This window comes from Talpa occidentalis, unplaced genomic scaffold (genome assembly GCF_014898055.3).
Source record: "Talpa occidentalis isolate TD23 unplaced genomic scaffold, MPIMG_talOcc4v2.1 talOcc4.7, whole genome shotgun sequence".
In the NCBI taxonomy this organism is placed as follows: domain Eukaryota; kingdom Metazoa; phylum Chordata; class Mammalia; order Eulipotyphla; family Talpidae; genus Talpa; species Talpa occidentalis.
The window spans coordinates 22,216,397-22,231,479 of record NW_023605083.1 but is presented as its reverse complement, the minus strand read 5'-3'; the positions used below and the strand labels follow the sequence as shown (position 1 = coordinate 22,231,479).

Sequence of the window (15,083 nt, the reverse complement as noted above, 5' to 3'; positions counted from 1 at the left end):
TTTATTTTCTAATGCAGTGCTTTAGTCCTTCAACCTGCATTATTGTTATAGGGCAGGGAGAGGGGCAGAGGGGCAGGGAACCTCCCCCTTTCCTGGGGACCACCCTGTTACATTATGACTACTTGGCTGGGGATTTGCTCCTCCCTTCTCTCCTCCCTCTCCCCCTGCCCCAGTGAAATCCTATTTTTGGATCATTTTATGTCGCTAAACTGACTCTATTTGAGCAACTGGGTCTGAAATGCAGTTCCAGCATGCTTAGGACCATACACTAGATAAGTTGAAGGCAAGACACAATGTAAAGAAAACCAAGTGTTGCATGTGGTCATGAAGTGGCAAGAACTGTTTGTGGCGCCTGGGGCATTGCTGGCAAAGTAGAGTCTACACTGGCACTATTTTTCAGGGGCCTGGATGTGTCAGTGATCACCTGCCCTGTTTTCTAAGGCCTATTTCTTGCTTCTTAACTTTAGCTTTATCATTTTCTGTCAGTCCTGAAGTGGACCTCCAGACAACAAAAGATAACACATCTGAAAGAAATGGATAGAACATGCCCTGAAGAATCCACTGCACGAACTTGTTTTTCTGACCAAGGGTATGAAAAATAGTTTAACCAGATTAAACTATTAACCTGGAAATATACACAGGGACACCTGAAATTAGTAATGCAGTAAAATTTGTAACTGCCTAGTAGATTATAACTAGTAATATAGCCAGATAACCTAATTGTCTATAAAAGGGCTTTAACCTAATAGCAATATTTATTGCCTTAGGTACTATTAGGTTTTAATGTGGGGAGGAAGGGCCTACTTGTTATCCTGGCATGCCAACCTCACATGGCAATTTTCAAAAATTGGTATCTTCCTATTTATTCCTTTGGGAATAAGTGCCATTTAGCCACTGAAGATTCCAGCTTCACCTACCATACCAAATTTCAAAAAAAAAAAAAAAAAAAAAAAGCAGTCATCTTGGTAAGCCATTGGAGGAAGAGACTGACCATAATGTCATAATGTCATAATGTTAGAGAGAAAGTAAAGAAACATGACTGCTTTTGTTACATATGTCATTCTTCAGTTCACACAAAAGTTGAATGCTATACTTGGAGGAATTAGGATCCATGTGTTATATGCACAACTATGGGAACTGAAAAATAGACTATCATTGGGAGCAGAGATTAAATACAGATATTGCATCTCCCTTTCCTTTCACATTGGCCTAAGAAAGCACCACCTTCTCCCTTCAGATTTCTCCTCAATAGAATCATCTTGTTTGTACCTTGCACTGCAGCAAGTAGAAATTTTATCAAATAAGGTGTACACTCAGTAGAAATGAAAAGGCAGCACCATTTACTTGGTGCAAAAAGAAGATTGGAGAACACAGAGCATGAGCTTCATCTCTGAGGTAAAGCAAAATTTAACAATTGATATTAAGGAGGGGAATGATGGGGTTCTGTTATTTTGCAGAAAATCACACAAAAGCAATATGGTTGGAGGCTAAAAGGACTTCAGGAGGCTGCACAGGCTGCTGTATTCATACGGAGCTTTTCCTTTTGGACTTTGATGAGTCATAATGTGTTCCCTGAACTTGCTGTTTTGTTTTTTTTTCTTTCTAGTTTGGCAGCAAGCAATAGAAATCACGTTTTCATGGCTATATGGTCAGATTTGTGTGTTGTGTAAGTCGGCTGTGGTTGACACCCTGTATAAAGTAGACATTGGGTTTGAAACTGATATCTAGTTACAATACCCTCCTAAAATAAAAATCCATGCACAAAGTTAGGATGTTTCTAGTCATACTGGCTACACTATTAATACTGACTGAAAGAAATGTCTAGCTTTAGGCAGGAACAGGTAAGACCACTTAGGGAATGAGTACTTCATCTATACTATTGGAAACTAAATTTTGACAAAGTGAATCAGTTGACATTTAATTTAGTTAAGAGATTTGAATTATTGAGAAAAATTACAGAAATAAACACTCCTCTCTCCTGATCAACTTTCTCAATAGACTTTGTTTTTCTATAATCATTCCTCCAACACACCACTCCAATTCTGTGATCATATCACTCTCTAACTTAAAAGCCTTTGTCTGCTTCTAATCTGTTAAATGATCAATTTCAGACTTCGTAGCATGTCACCCAAGGCTGTGCATAGACCTCCCCAGATGCCTGAGCTCCAGAAATCTTGTCTACCTGCCATATTAGACATACTTTCCTCTGACTGAAATACAGTTCCCCCAACCCACATCCTCCAAGCCTCAGCTCTGGCCCAGCACCTTCTGGTGGCCCTCCTTATCCTCCCCAGGCAGAGGAAGCTGCTTGTCCTACTCTGCTCCCATAGCAACCAAATGCACCTCCATTATAGCACTTATCACTTTGATGCGATTATTTGTTTGGTCTCCTCCACTAGATGGTTAGTGCCTGGAGGGTGCAGAGCAAGTTCAATTCATCTCTGAAACCTCAGCAATTAGCTGGATGCCTAGTGCATTGTATGTGGTTAGGAAAAAAAAAAATTATTAAATGAAAGGATGAGAGGATACATATATATTAAAATTATCTAATATAGGAAATTTAGCAGGTCTTTGATATTAGTGATTATCATGTTAATGAACAAGATTACTAAGTGTTCAGAATCTTGATGTTACTTTCCAATCTGGAAAGGCTAATATGCCTTTTGTTTTTGTTTTGTTCTGTTGGGAGGGGGCAATGTAGAAGGTGCGGCCAAGCTTTAGCTCTTGCAGTCATATAAGGAACATTGAGAACAGGTTTTGTTTAGTTTTTAAATTAGTCTAGGGATAACATGAGTGCATACATGGCAATGGTGTAATACAGTGGTAAGCAATTATAATTACAGCTCCCTTTTATTTTCCTTTAAATTATATGGAGATTTCTGGACCTACTAAACATAGAGCTTCCATATGATCCAGCAATTCCACTCCTAGGTATTTACCCAAAGGACACAGAAACATCAATTCCAAAGAGCACCTGCACTCCTATGTTTATAGCAGCACTGTTTACAATAGCTAAGCTTTGGAAACAACCCAAATGCCCCAAAATAGATGACTGGATCAAGAAGATGTGGTACATATATACCATGGAATATTACTCAGCATTCAAAAAAGATAAACACATGCAATTTGCAGCAACATGGATGGCGCTGGAAGGGATCATGCTCAGCGAAATAAGCCAAAATGAAAAAGAAAAATACCGGATGGTCTCACTCATAGCAGGAATCTAGAAAACTTAAATAAGGGACCAGGAAAATGAATATAAGAAAGTGAAAATCAAAATCAACAAAAAACTATGAACCAGAGACACTTTTGGGGGGGGGGGCGGGAGGGGAAGGATTGGGGTCAGAATGGGGCGTTTGCAATTGTATGGGGGAATATAAAAATAAAATTTAATATTTAAAAAAAAAAAAAAATAAATAAATAAATTATATGCCCCTGTTTGTGGAGAGACATTCACAAATGCCATTTACTTCACTTAATCCTATGGGATATGTGATACTGTTCCCTGTTTTATCCGTGAAGAAACAGAGAGACAATAAGTAATTTACATAAAGCAGCAGTCTCCAAAGTAGAAGATCAAGGCAATTCATTGTGATTTGGGAAGTGTTAAAAATTCTGTATCTGGGCCTCCCCGGTGGCGCAGCGGTTGAGCGCTGGGTTGCGAAGCTGCCCGCAGCCTCTGTAGCGCCGGTTTGATCCCCGGCCGTTGGGCGAGGGTCTGACATGGCGTGCAGACCTCTCCTGCCGCCTGCTGCTCCCCTCCGCAGTGTTCTTCGTCAGCCTGCCTGTTCTGGTCCCTGCTCTGGCTCTGGTGAATTCTCTCAGTACCCAGTGCTTGCATAAATAAATAAATACATTTTTTTTTAAAAAAATTATGTATCTTTTTCCTTTGATGACTTAAAAAATGTAATAATGTAACAACCAAAAAAAAAAAATTATGTGTTTGTTATAGTCATTGACCTTGGTACTGTTTATAGGGTCCAAGTAAACTGGTCATGTAGCAAGTAGGTATCTAAGAAATTCAGAAGAGACGACCACAGGCAGAGAGTAACAGCAGCTCCCCTTCCATCCTTGTACTTTCAGGGCATATGTATTGGTGGAAGTTTACAGCTTCCACAGGTTATATTATCAAGTTCTAACCAATCAACCCCCTTATTTAGGAAGCAGGTGACTTAACTAGGAATCCTTCTTTAAGAAAAGAATTTAGGAAATCAATGATTGAGACAAATCTGATAATACAAGCACAGGTGAAAAGTGAAAATGAAGAACAAATCTGCCACCTTAAAACCTCCAAGAATTCTTTGCCAGCCATATTGAGAAGTGAAAGTGATGGTCTAATTGGAGCTGACAAGAAATAGGTCAAAAACACTCACAATTATCCAAGACTACTTGAAATTTATATTCACTATCATTACTGATAAATTCTGACGTAAGCATATATTTCACCTTTAGATTTTAGCTATTGGGAGTGTGATATCATAATGATGTGTAAGATATTAAACTTTTCTATCATCTTTATCTCATTCTTTTATAACTCCTAGTGTGTGTAGGTCTTATAAAGCGTTTAATACATTAATACTGAATATATGTATTAAGAATAACTATACATAAATCAAGCTCTCTCTATTCTGTTTCCTTCTTTTTAAATACTAGGGTGATATGATCAAACAACTTGGAGATGACCGAATGAAGTCAGAATTTTTAACCCAGCTTGGTAAAACTCCAAACTCAAATTGATCTATGTTGCTCCTATAAAAACTATCTAGTTGGGCCTCCCTGGTGGTGCAGGCAGTTGAGCGCCGCACTGTGAAGCTGTCCGTAGCCTCTGCAGTGAGGGATTGATTCCAGCTGGCCGGTGAGAATCCCACATGGTGAAGCAGACCTCTCCTGTCTCTCCTGCTGCTCCCCTCAGCAGTGTATTTCTTCAGTCTGGCTGTTCTGTTCCCCTCTCTGTCTCCAGTGAATCCTCTCACCCTCCCACGCATCTGGCCTGTACCCTGGTTCTTGTATAAAAATAAAATAATCTTTAAAAAAATCTATCTGGTAATTTATCATGAATATAGGATTTTTAACTCATAATGGGGCCAGGAAGGGAAGTATAATGTAAATGATCTTTGGAGCATTTGAGAATCCCATGAAACTGTTCAGAATTCTATGACCATGTTAAAATGCACATTCTGCATTTTAATCTGTATTTCATCGGATTCTCAAGGGTATTGCCCTCAAAGAAAATTTGGGTGAAAATTACTGCTATAGAGCTATCAGCGGCATCAGTGACCCAGCACACTTTATGATGAGAAATTAACCCTCCTCATGTCTTTCATAAAACTAAGTACATACATTATTATAGGTCCAAACATGTCTTCCCTTAGACCTTATAAAACTCAACATTTCTCTAGATAATTCAAATGCATTCTAGCTGCTCAAAGGAAGGCTTCATTTGTCTCTGCAGATAAACTTTAAAGGAAAATTTCATTCCAAACAATTTCCTCAATAGTACTCCATTATATATGGATACATTTTCCTTAATTCAAATTAGTAACAAGAAAATTTTAGTTCATGATTACATTTTGTGTGTCAGGTCACATATGTTAACAGCAAAGCCCATAAAATTTCCCACCTTGATGAGAGCTTAGACTAGGGAATTTGCTAATAATGTTTCCAGAGTCCAAGGTTTGGTAGATTCAGATAAATTTGTTAGTTGCTAGTCATTGTCAAGGGCATAGAATCTGGCCTGTGCTAATTTGTGCAACAGTGTTCAGGGTATTTTTTAAAAACTGGGTAAAACTCTAGAAGTTGTTTTCATCTGAGAATTAACTGTTAACATAAACATTGAAAGAGAATATCAGTTAGGTAACTTTAAACATCTCTCTTTGTAGGGCTGAATTCTCAATGTACAGGACAAATTAAACTTTTAATCAGTATTCTGTTGAATGATTACAACTTTTCCTTCCGCTCCAGGAAAAAATTCCCACTTTAGTAATGGATTCATTGCCAGACTTAAAAAGCATTGCCATACATGACATCTGATACAACGTTGTTAATAATAGGAGAAACTACTCGGAGCAGCCAAATAACACTGACAAAAGCATCAAAATTTGCACATTTAGAATATTTATATATTGAGAAGATGTGGAAAGTAAAAATGAAGAAATATCATTGAAATCTTTTGAATATTAATTTTGAGAATCTATAACACATGCCAGCAGGGCTCAGCAACACTAGGAGGGTGTTGGCCATCATCAAGGGGGAATTTGGATACATGACCTCCCTCCTCTTTTTTCCAGTGAAGTTCTTCATTGGACAAGTCATACAACTGTGACTTGTGAAACTTTTCAAACTTCACTTATAAAATGGAAGGATTTGTGTCAACAATAAACAAATAAACCTCAAATTTTCTTTCCATCATAAATTCTTGGTCTCGGTTTCCTCATCTGTAAAATCAGGATAATATAATAATGGCAGTTAACACAATTATACAACAATTGCAAATGATGCAATGTGCATATCATGGATAACACAGAGAAAAAATAAATGAAGCTGCTATGATTATTTTTAACTCCATCGGTCCAAGAAGTTGGAAACTGGCTTTTCTCTGTCCTCATTATTTCCTAACTCCAGAGTTTAACTATTTTCCAAACTACTAACTCTCATTGGTGTTATTGTCCTGGCAGGTCTTAATGATCCTTTTTCTCATATAGATGATGTTCAATCCCTTCAAGGGATTTCACTTCTTCCTTCTCTTCTGTTCATTCTTGGGCAAAACCTCAAGGTTGTCTTCTTACTTAGTCCTTAAACTTCCTTTCTAAATTCTCAGTCACTCCCATGGCTCACAAACAAGGATGTTAAGTTTGATCTCTGACCAAAATTTCAGTCTCTCATCTCCAGCTGCCCCAAAGCTATCCATATTTAACAGCTCCTTTTATTTTCTTTGTCTAAAGCATAATTTGTCATTTCATTTAAAAATAGCACCCCTTCAAGCATCTACTTTTCTGTAAATAACTTATTTTATTATTTCACCCATTTTTGATAATGACAAACGATGACCACATTACTGAAAATTTGATTAAAGGAGAAAATCACCTACAATGCCATGACTCTGTGCAATCACCGTGAATGTTTTTAGTTGTAGTTCTTCCTAGTCTTTTCCATTGTATGTGATTTTGCACCATTGTAATCACAGCCTGCAATTCTAACTGTATCTTGCTTACAATTGTATTTCATAAGGATTTTCCATGTTAAAAAAGCTTTCATAATGTACTGTTATCTGTTTCCAGTAATTCTCTCCTTTTGCATACCTGGCTAACTTTAATCTTGTTCACAGTCCTGCTTTACACATCAAAAAACTTGGGTGATACTGTTGCTACAAATAATGAAGGCCAGGCTTCTCAGTGAAGCTCAGAGGCCCTTCTCAAACAGAAGTCCATCCTTTCCAGCCTTCTCTCCTATTAGAAAACCTTTCCATACACTGACTATACTACTTACTATTGTGGGCACAAAAAATGATCATTGCCCCAGAACCTTCTATCCTACCTGCCCATAAAGCCCACCTTCTGGTCCTCTACTCTCCCTTTAGCTCAGGCACTACTTGTTCCCCAGAAAGGCTCCTCCACCCTCCCCATCCATTGTGGTTACTCGCCTCACTTTCTAAGAATTTCAACCTGTTACCTAAGCTAACCTGCTCAACAAACTCTAGAATATTTCTTCTGTCTCTCTGTGTCCTGGGAGCTCAGCACAAAGGGTATGCTCAATAAATATTTATTAATAATGATGACGATGATGCCTACTGTCAGCACAGCTGTTCTTTCTACGATAATGGGGAAAGCAGTAAGTGAGCATGACGGAGAAAATTCACTCTGGTCCTCCTTAAATGCTGCCAAAAGTTCTAGGAGATTTGCATATAGTCTACCTCAATAGCAAAAGCATAATCAAATTTGGGAAGTAAGTAAGGAGGGAAGGCGGGAAAGAGAAGATATCAAGGAGTATTTTTGACTTTGACATAATGTATTTCACTTATGATATAGCAGAGATAAATACTAACATTCTTAGATCACAATGAGCTGAAAGACAGCTTAACGGGTGGAGACAGAACCCAAATTAGAAGCCGAGACTTTGTAAATCCAATTAATGCATTTTAATCATTTGATAAGCTGTATGGTTTGATGGTTAAAAACTTAGGCTCTCAAGTGGTGTTTTCCAGGATAAAATCTTTTACCAACTACCAGTTGCATTATCATGGAATTGTTTTTTTTAAAGATTTATTTATTTATGCAAAGGGGTGTATGTGTGTGTGTGTGTGTGTGTGTGTGTGTGTGTGAGGGGTGAGAGGATTCACCAGAGACAGAGTGGGGAACAGAACAGGCAGATTGACCTTGACCGAAGTACACTGCTGAGGGGAGCAGTGGTCTGCTGCACCATGTGGGTTGCTCCCTGGCAGTCCAGGGATCGAATTCATGCTGCAGAGGCTGTGGATTGCTTCATAGTGTGGTGCTTAACCCCTTGCGCCACCAGGGAGGCCCTCATGGAATTTCAACCTAGTTTTTCTATGCCTCGGTTTTTCCATCTGAAGTAAAGGCTAAAGCACTGGAATTTTAGAAAATATTCAACAACTGATTCTCTCCTCCGAAACTCTGATTTGTAGCTTATATTGATTGCCATGGTATAAATATTCCCAGAATGGCTGATTTCAAGCTACCCATAAGCTCACAAAATTCCTGACAATTTAACAATCAATTCCTCTACATTCCTCACAGAGCTGTTGTGAAGATTGAGTTAATATGTATAATGCAGGGGGGCGGAGCAACATGGCGGCGAGGAGACGCTGCGAGTAAGATCTCCCATTAAAAAAAGTGAATAGGGAGGAAAAGCGGCAGGTCCCAGTGAGAAGTGGGACAAGGAAGATAAACGGGTGACGCCAGCGAACTGCGCAAAGAAGAAAGTGGCCATAAAAGAGGACTAGAAGGGAGGGAAGCGCAGAACCCTGCTCCCCTCCCCCGCCCACAGAGGCAGCACTCTCCGACCGGCAGAGAGGAGGAAACAACACACCAAAACGGCCCACAAGAACAAAGGACACAGCAAGCGGGACTGTGAGTGGAAAGGAACTATTGCAGCCACCACACCCCGGGAACGGGAGCTGAGGCGAACCCTGCAGGATCCGCCTCGGCGGTGAGCGAACGGCTCCTGGCGCCATTAGAGAAGAACAAAGACCCCGGGAGACCCGCACACAGCCCGGGCTGCCGGTAAGCTGGCGCGGAAACGTGGCGCGCTAGGGGAGCTTGAAAAGCAAGTGCAGACCGGGATCGCAGCTGCCCAGGTCCCCGCGCCTGCGACCTAGGCTTGCGGGGAGACGCACGGAGGTCCTCACTGAGGTGAAGGTCCCTCCCTGAGTGAGCAGGAACCAGGCGCCCAGGCACGGGAGCTGTGCAAAAGGCGCCATTCCCGCGCCACTGAACTGGGCTACAGCCCGCCTCCTGGAACTGAGGGCTTTGAACTGAGACCCGGGGCACGAAAATTCGGGGCGTGGTTTCTCCACGACGGTGGGGCACAAGGCAGACACAGCACCCCAAAGCTGTTGAGGTGTACCCTACCATTCCGCTCTGTTCGCTGTCCCACGGGGTGGGGGTAGGCGAAAAACAGCCCCCAAGGACAATAGGAGAGATCTCTGGCGCCACCTAGCGACCAGGAAAAAAAAAGTCACTAACACCCTATAAAACAGGACATTTCTTAAGACTGCTTGAAAAGGGCAGAAGGTTTCTGGAGGACCCAGTGGCCAGCCGGGAAGTTATTCCACGCCAGGCCCCTTCCGACCAGCAGTCTGAGCCCACAGAGGGAGCAGGCACCCACGTCCGGGGCAGACCGGGTGCGCAGAAGAGTGTGCCTGAAACCGGAGGCGCAGGGACTGCATCCCGCTTCGCCATTTGAGAACAGGGACATTTCTTCAGTAAAAACTGCCTAAAACCAGCAGAAAGCTCCCCCAGAAGACAGAGATGGCTCCTGGAAGAGCCAGAAGGGAGCGGAGAAGTTCACCCAAGATGTCAGTCAGTCCGAGCAACACAGTGTCCCAACGCATACGACAAATTAGAAAACAGACAGTAGGGAGTAGAAGAACCACACGCAACCTAAAAACTCCTCAGGAAAGAAGCACACCACAAAAAGAAAACCACTCCCCAGATTGCAACGACAGCAACTGGAAGAACTTCTGAGCCTTCCAGAAAGAGAATTTAAAATTGCCATGATTAAAAAAGTGATAGATCAGAAGAAGGAAATTGAGTCCCTAAAGAGGGAAGTAAGAGAAATGCAGGAGATCAAAGAATTAATGGAGGAACTAAAGAACTCTGGGAAAAGCAATGAAAGCAGAATAGATGAAATGGAAGAACGAATAAGTAATCTTGAAGACACAGAAATAAAAGAACCAAAACAGAAAAGGAAAGAGAAGTACGAAGGAAAAATGAATGAAGAAAGACTTCGGGAACTATCTGACTCCATGAGGAAGGAAATATAAGAGTTATAGGATTCCAGAAGGAGAGGAGAGAGATGTAGGAACAGAGAAATATTCATGGATATAATTGAAGAGAACTTCCCAAATGAGAAGAAGGAGCTGAAAATTGATATACAAGAAGCAAGAACACCAAACTTCCACGACGAAAGGAAAAACACAGCAAGACACATAATAGTAAAGCTCCCAAGAATCCAGGACAAGGAAAAAATAATGAAGCTGACAAGAGGGAAGAAACAGATAACATTCAAAGGAAAACCAATCAGGCTGACATCAGACTTCTCTGAAGAAACACTACGGGCAAGGAGAGAGTGGAGGGACATAGTCAACAGACTCCAAGAAAACAGATGCCAACCAAGAATACTCTATCCCGCAAAGCTCTCTTTCCTCCATGAAGAAAGAATATGGACCTTCCCAGACAAAGAGAAACTCCGGAATTTCATTGCGACTAAACCCCCACTCCAAAAAATACTACAAGGAATCCTAAAGCCAGAACCTCAGAGGGACGAATAACAACGAAAGAAGACCAAAAAAAAAAAAGTTATTAAAAGAATAAATAAATAAAATCAAAGGAAAGACAAACATAATGGCAAATACAGATGCTAACATATCAATATTAACTCTAAATGTAAATGGACTAAACTCTTCAATAAAAAGACACAGAGTTGCAGCCTGGATTAAGAAACAAACCCAACCTTTTGCTGTCTCCAGGAAACACATTTAGCTACAAAAGATAAAAATAGGCTCAAAGTCAAAGGATGGAAAACAATCCTACAAGCAAATGGGCCAAAAAAGAAAGCAGGAACAGCTATACTTATATCAGATAAAACAGACTTCAAACTCAAAAAAATAAAAAGAGACCCCAATGGTCACTACATTATGATTAAGGGGACAATACTTCAAGAAGAAATAACACTCATTAACATATACTCACCAAACGAAAGAGCACCAAAATATATCAGACAACTGTTGTCCTCTCTGAAAACAGACATCAGAGAAAACACATATGTAGTGGGAGACTTCAACACACCACTATCAACAATGGATAGATCAACAAGACAAAAAATAAGTAAAGAAACTAAAGCTCTAAATAAGGACCTAGAGCATTTGGGCTTAACAGACATCTATAGAACACTAAACCCCAAAAAAACGGAGTACACATTTTTCTCAAGCGCACACGGATCATTCTCCAGGATCGATCACATACTGGGGCACAAGACAAACATCAACAGATACACCAAGATTGAAATCATACCAACCATCTTTTCTGACCACGAAGGCATCAAACTAGAAATAAATCATAAAAAGAAGGCAAGGAACTATCCTACCTCATGGAGATTAAAAGCCACACTACTGGAAGACCACGGACTAACGAGGAGATCAAAGAAGAAATTAAAAAATTCTTTGAATTGAATGACAAGGAGGACACCAATATCCTAAATGTATGGGATGCAGCAAAAGCAGTAATAAGAGGAAAATATATAGCAATAGAAGCTCACATCAAAAAAACAAGAAAGAACTCAAAGAAACAACCTAATCTCGAAGCTCAAAGATCTAGAAAAGAACAACAAAAACCCCAGAACCAGTAGAAGAAAAGAAATAATAAAACCAAAGCAGAAATAAATGAAATTGAAACTAAAAAAACAATCCAAAAGATCAATGAAACCAAGAGCTGGTTCTTTGAAAAAATAAATAAAATAGACAAACCCTAGCCAGGCTCACAAAGGAAAAAAGGGAGAAAGCACAAATACACAGAATCATAAATGAAAGAGGAGAAATCACAACGGACACAGCAGAAATCAAAAGAATAATCAGTAACTACTATGAACAGTTATATGGAAACAAGTTCAACAATCTAGAGGAGATGGACAAATTCCTACAACTCTACAATCACCCAAAGCTAGATAAAGAAGAAATAGAACACTAAACAGACCAATTACAAGCAGCGAAATTGAAATGGTAATTAAAAACCTCCCCAAAAACAAAGCCCAGGACCTGATGGATTTACAAATGAATTCTACCAAACATTCAGAGACGAATTAGTGCCTATCCTTCACAAACTCTTCCAAAAAATTGAGAAGGAAGGGACAATACCAAACACGTTCTATGAAGCCAATATTACACTAATACCAAAACCGAATAAGGACAACACAAAAAAGGAAAACTATAGGCCAATCTCCCTAATGAACACTGATGCAAAAATCCTCAATAAAATTTTAGCTATCAGAATCCAACAATGTATCCATAAGATAATTCACCACGACCAAGTTGGATTCATTCCAGGGGCACAAGGATGGTTTAACATCCGAAAATCAATCAACGTTATCCAACACATCAACAAAAAGAAATATAAAAACCATATGATAATATCAATAGATGCTGAGAAAGCTTTCGACAAAGTGCAACACCCATTCATGATAAAAGCCCTTGAAATTCTTGGGATACAAGGAATATACCTCAACATCATAAAGGCCATCTATGACAAGCCAACAGCCAGTATCATTCTCAATGGTGAAAAGCTGAAAGCAATTCCATTAAGATCTGGAACAAGACAAGGATGTCCACTCTCACCACTGCTTTTCAATATAATACTGGAAGTCCTAGCCAGAGCAATAAGACAAGAGAAAGACATCCAAGGAATCCAAATAGGAAAAGAAGAAGTCAAACTATCACTATTTGCAGATGATATGATAATATACATAGAGAACCCCAAAATCTCCACAGAAAAACTAATTCAACTCATCAATCAATTCAGTAAAGTGGCAGGATACAAAATCAACACGCAAAAGTCAGTAGCCTTCCTATACACAAAACAATAAATCTGAAGAAGAAGAAATCAAAAAAACCACCCCTTTTATTATCGAAACAAAAAAATCAAATATTTGGGAATAAATCTAACAAAAGAGGTAAAGGACCTATACAAAGAAAACTATAAAACACTGTTAAAAGAAATAGAAGAAGACACAAAGAAATGGAAAGACATCCCCTGCTCATGGATTGGAAGAATAAACATTATTAAAATGGCCATCCTACCAAAAGCAATATACAGATTCAATGCTATTCCAATCAAAATCTCAATGGCATTCTTCAAAGAAATAGAACAATTATTGATGAAATTCATATGGAATCACCAAAAACCCCGAATAGCCAAAGCTCTACTGAAAAAAAAAGAAGGAAATGGAGGCATCACACTCCCAGACTTCAAACTCTACTACAAAGCCATAATCATCAAAACTGCATGGTATTGGAACAAGAACAGACATACAGACCAATGGAATCGAATAGAAAATCCAGAAATAAACCCACAGATTTATGGTCAACTAATCTTTGACAAAGGAGCAAAGACTATGCATTGGAGCAAAGAAAGTTTGTTCAATAAATGGTGCTGGGAAAACTGGGTCACTACATGCAAAAGAATGAAGCTTGACTACTACCTCACACCATACACAAAAATCAACTCAAAATGGATTAAAGAACTAGACATAAGACCTGAAACCATAAAATACATAGAAGGAAATATAGGCGAAACACTACGGGATTTGCACATCAAAGACATCTTTACAGACACATCACCCAAAGCAGTGATAGTGAAGAGAAAGATAAACAGCTGGGACTACATCAAATTAAAGAGCTTCTGCACAGCAAAAGAGACAATAACAAAAACAAAGAGAAACCCCACCAACTGGGAGAACATTTTTGCACCCAACACTAATGATAAAGGACTGATCACAAAAATCTGCAAAGAGCTGATGAGACTCAGCAACAACAAAGAAAATAATCCAGTCAAAAAATGGGCAGAAGAGCTAAAAAGAAACTTCTCTGAAGAGGAAATGCAAATGGCCAACAGACATATGAAAAAATGTTCAACATCACTTGTCATCAGGGAAATGCAAATCAAAACTACCATGAGATACCATCTCACACCAGTGAGAATGGCACATATTAAAAAAACTAGCAACAACAAATGTTGGCGAGGATGTGGAGAAAAAGGAACTCTTGTGCACTGTTGGTGGGAGTGCAAACTGGTCCAACCACTATGGAGAGCTGTGTGGAGATTTCTGGACCTACTAAACATAGAGCTTCCATATGATCCAGCAATTCCACTCCTAGGTATTTACCCAAAGGACACAGAAACATCAATTCCAAAGAGCACCTGCACTCCTATGTTTATAGCAGCACTGTTTACAATAGCTAAGCTTTGGAAACAACCCAAATGCCCAAAAATAGATGACTGGATCAAGAAGATGTGGTACATATATACCATGGAATATTACTCAGCATTCAAAAAAGATAAACACATGCAATTTGCAGCAACATGGATGGCACTGGAAGGGATCATGCTCAGCGAAATAAGCCAAAAAGAAAAAGATAAATACCGGATGGTCTCACTCATAGCAGGAATCTAGAAAACTTAAATAAGGGACCAGGAAAATGAATATAAGAAAGTGAAAATCAAAATCAACAAAAAACTATGAACCAGAGACACTTTTTGGGGGGTGGGGGCGGGAGGGGAAGGATTGGGGTCAGAATGGGGCGTTTGCAATTGTATGGGGGAATATAAAAATAAAATTTAATATTTAAAAAAAAA

General features: G+C 39.5%; 1 long non-coding RNA gene across 1 annotated transcript; it reads left to right on the top strand.

Annotated features, from left to right (window-relative positions):
- Window positions 1-454: 454 nt before the first annotated feature.
- LOC119232457 (uncharacterized) lies at window positions 455-4,995 on the top strand. Its single transcript, XR_005122095.2, has 3 exons — window positions 455-589; window positions 1,238-1,395; window positions 4,654-4,995. It is a non-coding gene; the product is annotated as an uncharacterized LOC119232457 (long non-coding RNA).
- The last annotated feature ends 10,088 nt before the right edge of the window (window positions 4,996-15,083 follow it).